General features: G+C 45.1%; 1 long non-coding RNA gene across 1 annotated transcript in view; it reads right to left on the bottom strand.

The window, feature by feature from the left end:
- LOC109298972 overlaps positions 1-6,771 on the bottom strand; it is a 28,612-nt gene extending 21,841 nt beyond the window's left edge. The window contains exon 1 of the long non-coding RNA XR_002097737.1: positions 6,617-6,771. This is a non-coding gene — a long non-coding RNA (uncharacterized LOC109298972). The remainder of the gene's footprint in view (positions 1-6,616) is intronic.

Consider the following 6,771-nt stretch of genomic DNA (forward strand, 5'->3'; position numbering starts at 1 on the left):
CAGTGCGTGGCTCTCCTGAGGCCTTGGTGGGGGGTGGCTTATACTGTTTCTGCTGCCAGAGGTGGTGCTTCTGCTGCCAGGCATCGTCCTCCTGCCATGCCTCTTCGTCCCAGGCCTTGTGGAAGAGCTCTCCCAGGGTCTTACAGATGTTACACAGCACACAGGCTGCGACAATGACCCAAGGGAGGTTGTTCCCAGTGAACCTGAGGTGGGCAGTGAGGGTGTGCCAGCAGCCCTTAAGATGGCCACAGGTGCACTCCAGCCCAGGCAGCACTTAAAGTAGGCCTGGCAGTGGTCCAGGTGTCTGGTGTAGAGCCACATGGAGCAGGTAGGTGGGGTCCCCAATGAGGAGGGGTGGGACCATCATTGCTTCCAGCTGCAGGCCCGGCACCCTTGGTGTGAAGTGCCCACTCTCCACCAGGCCTGGCAGGGCAGAGTTCCTGAAGATGCGGGCATTGTGGGCACTGCGTGCCCAGCCAGCATTCATGTGCGTGCAGGTGCCATGGTGGTCCACAATTGCTTGGAACACTATGGAGTGCAAGCCCCTCTGGCTGTAATAGGGGTGGTCTCCATGGGGCAAGCAGGTGATGGGGATGTCTCATCCAAGGCCCTGATGGACTGTGGCAATTCCAGGGCACAGATCCCTGCCACTACTGCCAGGGATTGTGTACGGTGTCCCCCAGCACATCCTGGAGTGCTCCACATACCTCCAGGATGGCAACCCCTGCAGTGGCTGACATACTGCAGGCTGGTGGGCATGGCCAGCTTGAGCAGAGCAATGGTCAGCAGGGTGTCCCTGGGGAGTGGTGGCCACATGCCAGTGTTCTGCTGCTCCAGGTGTGGCTGGAGCTGCTTCAGGAGGTCCTGGAAGGTGGCCCGGGTCATAGAAAATACCTCCAGCCACTGCTCATCATCCCACGTGTGCTGGACAATGTACCACCACTAATCCTGGCTGGCCCAACAGGCCCAGAGGCAGTGAGGCTGGAGGCCCAGGAGAGTGACGGCAGCTGCAGCAGTGGCATACTGGAGCCCATAGTTGGTGTCCCTGCTGGGGTCTGGCCAGGTGGACAGGGTCAAGGGGGCAGGTACGCAGCGGTGGCCCTGGGGCAGCGCACAGAGGGTGGGCAGGTGGTTGCTGCATATGGCGGAGTTGGGAGGGGCAAGATGGCCATAGGCCAGCCAGCAGTTGGCACAGTGGGCCAGCAGGACTAGCATGGTGGCTAGCAGGAGCACAGGGCACTGCTTATTGCTGCTAGGGGCAGGAGCTGGAGCAGCCATGGCACGGGGAGGCTCAGGGAGTGAGGCAAGTGCTGCAGTGCGCTGTCCCTCTGTTGTTCATGCTGCTCCTTGCCAGGAAAGTGGCTGGCGGGGGAGCAGTGAGCGGGGCTGCCTTTTGAAGAGAGCTGCTGGCTGCTGGCAGCTGGAGCTCCTCCTGCTTCCCTACACATGTACATATGTGCCTGGGACCATTTACTTGCAAGTAAACTGGTGCCACATCAAATGCACGTGCAGACACACCCTATAAGTACTTTCTTGCAACTCATTTATACTGAGTCCAAGCAGAGTTCAAACAAAGGGGAGACTCTGTCCCCACTTTCTGCCCCCACCAATGCTGTTGAGATCAGCATCAAAATGAGCTTGTCCTTTATCAAGATGTTAAGTAAAGGAGCAATCCAGCTGCAGTTCTAACCCTGGGAGTTGGAGATAGTCACTGGACACTCCATGGAAAACGGCTTTGAGTCAATAAAGGTGATTTATTCAGCTTGCAGAATGTTCTGAAACCACAATATTCAGAGCTATTGCTTTGCAACCTCCACACACATCTACTGCTCATAGTTAGGACCCCTCCAACGTATATAAATAGGGTAACAATTATAGGTCAAAATAGTGCATATAACAGTCGAGCTTTTCAGAGAGAACACACAATTTTTTCTTGTGGTGGGGCCTGATGCTGGTCTCCTGGATGAACTCCCACTGAAGGGAATGGGTGCAGGCCTGACCTACCCCTGTTTTAGCCACTCCAGTAATGCTTTCAGTAATGCCTCATTGTCTTCAAGCTGCTTTGAACCTGACAGCTGATAGGGGTTAGAGAATTACACAGAATATATTTCAGTGGGTAATACTTAATGACTTTTTAACAGAAAGTTCCAAGCATGAATAATTGTATTGGAGCTTAAAGGAAAGTGTGCAGATGTTATATAAATATGAAATGTTCACTGCCTATGTGTATTTGTCTGTATCCAGCCAACTGTGGTGACCAGGAAGAGCTATCACAGGAAGCCATCTGTACAAAGCTAGCCTATCAATGTGCTGCTAGCAGTTGGGGGTCTACAGGAAGTCAGCCATACAGGAAATCGAGCTAGGCCAGCTGCATGTTTCTGTCCCTGACAGTTTTCTCCTCGACATTGTCCATAAATGACACTAGGGAGGAAGTAAGTTGTCAGTTGAAAATCACCACCTATTATTAGCCGTGGAATGCAAAGTACTTTATTACAGAGACCTACATATAGCAGATTTGGGTTTATTTCTTTGAGGGTGTGGTAGACAGGAAGTCCATTTGAAGTAGAAATAATTAGAAAAATAAAGCAATGCCCTTTTCCTGACAGTAGGAATTTCTGTCCACCCTGAAATATATACTTAGTAAATTGGTCAGTTAATTAGAACAGAGAGATAAAAGGCATTTTCTGGGGTGTAAAGGACATAGAAGAGAAGATGTATGATGCAAAGTAGGTAAAGTCTGGCTAGGAGTTCTCCCCCCCTCAATTCAGAGGAAAAGAATAGTACAGAATATACCTAAAATATCCCAATGGTCCTGCTTAATGTCTCCAAAGAAGACAAACTGACCCCTGATCACCTGCTTCTGAACTGAATTAATGTATTTTCTGTGACTAAATAATGGCTATTGCTGCCATTAATTGCTTATTGCACATGGTGGGTAGGAAAACATGACAAAACTATCATGAGCATGGAAATGGTTAAATTGGTAATAACCAAGGTCAGAAAAAAAATACCAGGGAAAATTACCCACTTGGAAATATCCTTCATCTGTCCAGAATACCTGCCATTTAATTCTTGTATTTCTTGTTGTATAAAAGCTTTGGAATATGTTTAGAAAATCCTCAGAACCAGAGTTAATAATAGAAAGAGATATTCTTCTGGAATGAAATTCCTTGTTTACATTTATCTCATATTGAACACACACCCAGAAAATGCATTATATCATTTCATCAAACCAATATAGATGAGGTTATTTTGCCACTCCTAGCACTTATCTTTATATTATTAACACTTCCTATGGAATATAAACTTTAAACTGAATTTCTGCTATACTTAGAATGGAAAAAAAGAGATTACTGCCTCAAAGCTCTTTGTTGCTGTGGATGCTTAACTACTGTCTGCCTCACTTGTGTGCATATATTTTGGGCAAAGGCTCTGGTGTAAAGTATTGGTCTACACTGCACTCTTTTGCTGGTATGGCTGGGGTGTGACCAGGAGCTGTCCCTGATTAACATAACTGATCCTACCACAGACAACACTTATCACAGCACAGGCATACTTTTGTCAGCATAGTGTGTTTCACTCGGGGTGGTGTTGAGATATACCATGCCAACAAATGCAGAGTTAAGCTGTGTCCTTTTGGTATTTTGCTGATATAGCATAGGTATACTGGTAAAGAATTCCTGTTTCAACTTGGCAGAAGTAAGAGACAAGGCAAAGAGGAAACCAAAAAGCAGGAAGGCATTGAAGAAATCTCTGGCTCTAAAATAGAAACTGAAAGTAATGGTGCCCTAATAAACAATAACATTCAATATCTTTCTGCCAAGCAAGGTGTTGCTTTGAAGCAGCATTAATAACACTTCCTGGATGCGGAGTAACACAGCTGTAGAAGCAGGAGAAATTGTGAAATGAACTCAATCAGGGAAGAAATGAGGAAGGAAACAATGTGTTAAATCATTTTATTGTTTAGGTTCACTCTGTTCCATACAGATAGAGAGTTAGACTCAGAGCTGATTACAGTGCAAAGATTTGATTAAAAAAGAGTGAGAGATCTAATAGTGACACATTTCTATCTGTTTCAAAGAGTGCCCAGGTCTTCTATTTCATTCTCACTGTGGGATCACGAATTCCAGACAGTGTTTATCTTCAGATCTTTATGGCTCAAATACTATTTTCAGTGACACTGGTGTAAATCCAGAGCAAATCCACTAGCTTCACACTTTTGATATTTTCAGTGGAGTGACTCCTGATGCATGCCAGTTTAGCTAAGTGCCAGATTTGACAGTAAGTGAATTTTAATTTTTGCAACTAGTTTGTCCATAGCTACTTTCACTTTATTGGAGGTTATCTAGAAATCATCAATAATTTACATCACAATTCAGCCCTATGTACTCCATCAGTCAAGTTTACTGTCAAATGCAGCCCATAGTTTGGAAGTTAATGGACCAAACTTCATTCTTAGTAACACCCCTAGAATGCCATTGAAATGTAGGCACATAGACCATCATTCCTCCTGCAGTTCCTGACAAATCTGAGCATCTCTATACTGCAGTGGAAGATTAAAGCAACATTTCTTTTGTACTACCCAGTAATCTTTATGCTTGGCGGTAAAGTTAATGTACAGGATTGTCATTCACCAACTCATTTCACATAGGCTGCTGAACAGCCTTCACAGCACAATGACATGCAGTTACTACCAGCTTAAAGCAGAGTTGAACTAGTGACCTAGAGATGAAAGAATTACACACCCATTTGTTTCTCAGTTGCAGCGCACTTGAAGTATAAAGAGCAATCACTGAACAGAGAAGAGAATCACCATTATTTTTAAATGGACCACTATAAAGAAAGTAGGATGGCTGATGCTCAAAACCCTAGAATTCTCAAGAACAGCTATTGTCCTGAGAGATGGAAAAAAGGAAAACAGAAGAGAAATGTATATCGGAGAACTCTGTATTTTTGGCATGCACGCTCAATTTAAGAAAAGAAAGAATTCTTAAGGAACCTATTAGTTGCTTCATTTTGGAGGTAGATGAATTAGATTCTGGCTAGCACACAGCTACCAGGTAATACAAAGGAAAGGGTCCTTTAATCTTCTGCAGCAGTACAGTAGTGTCCAGCCTTGTGAGGAGCTGCAGGAGGAATGATGGCCTTGTCACTGACAGCCTTCTAATTGGATGGTAGAGAGGGCCAGGACAGAGTAGCTATAAAAGACATATTTGTGCCAACAAGTGTGGCTGTCATCAAAACATCTATTGAGGAGTGGAGAGGGAAAGTGCAATACCACTGCAATGCTGGGTGAAGTTTCACGTGGCCTGTATTGCAGGGCCAGCAGACAGTATGCTAAGGCCAATGGTGCCTGACTGGAATCAGTAACAACCAGAAAACAGGCGCTATGATGGCTGGATTACTCAGTGAGAGAAGGGACACTGCATCTTGGAAATAAAGCATGGGACTTGCAAGAAGACTAGAAGATAGGAGTCACAAGAACAAGCTGGAAAGGCAGAGATTATGTACTTAACAGTGTAACACATTATTTTCCTGACTCCTTCAATCAGTCAGAGAAAGACTATGTCATATAAGTATCTCCGCACACAACACACCACAGCTGCACCACTGGGGTAATTAAATCCAATAGATCAACTGGAAGGCTTGCATGGACTGTTGCTTGTCCACAGACTCAGTCTGAGGACCAGTGGCAGGCAGGCAGAAGCTTCTCAGCTAAAATAGGGAAAATGAGAAAAAGAATCTGGAAGCACTGAAGGGATGCTAAATCAATGCCTATTTCAGACTGAGGTGGAACACATGTTCCTGAGGTACATGGTGAACTGAAGTTAGCTGAGACCTCTTTGGTCCAGATTCTGCTTAGTTACTCTAGGAGTGAAGGGGGTGAGGATGAGAACACAATGTAGCCTGCAGTGTTCAGACCCCATGGTTGCTATGTCTGATTTAAACATGGGCAGGAAATGAAATACTTGCTGCCTGTAGTATCTCTAATACTAGCTGCATAACCCGCATCAGCCTTAAAAGTGCCTCTTTCATAACTGCATCATGCTAATCAGATTTTCTGGTGGTGTAGAGTCCACTCAGACCATCCATGAATAAGAACTTGAAGACAGATGCAAACACCTGTTGGAGCTCATGAGTGGATCAGAAAGTATTTAGTAACCCTACAGGAGAGTCTCAAGGCCCCCCAGCTCTTCTACTCATTTTTGGCATACACTGACTTTTCTATTTCCTGGCAGAGCAGAGAGATGACACCAACAGCTGTAGAGGCCCTCTTGAGATGAAACAGGTGTTATTAAGTGGCAATTAGTGCAAAAAGCAGGGAAGTAGATTAACAGGGACTTGCCAAGAGCTAAATCTCCTCTTGGTTACACTCTGCAACCCCTGTGAAGTCAATGGCATTGCACTGGTGTAACTGAAAGGAGAATTTTAGTCCTTTATATACAAGTCTGCCAGGATTGTATTCTCTATAGAGTTGTCAGAAGTGATGAATTCTCTGACAGATGGAGCAGTTAGAGAGGACCATTGTAAATAACGAGAAGATGTAATAACAGCATGAAGAAATAAAGGTTATACTGCAGCCAGCTTTCAGACTTCACATTAAAATGACGCCTACCTGCAGAGCTGTGTGTACTGAGAGAAAGCCAGGCAATTCATAGCCACTGCATTTAAGGGTGGCAAGTGATCCGGTCAATGGTGAAGTGCAGTGTGGTTACTAATGTCCACAGTAACTGGAAATTTACCCATCCAATTTGCTTCTCTATCCCAGCC

Source organism: Gavialis gangeticus, unplaced genomic scaffold, assembly GCF_001723915.1.
Source record: "Gavialis gangeticus isolate Ggan-Ray unplaced genomic scaffold, GavGan_comp1, whole genome shotgun sequence".
Taxonomy (NCBI): domain Eukaryota; kingdom Metazoa; phylum Chordata; order Crocodylia; family Gavialidae; genus Gavialis; species Gavialis gangeticus.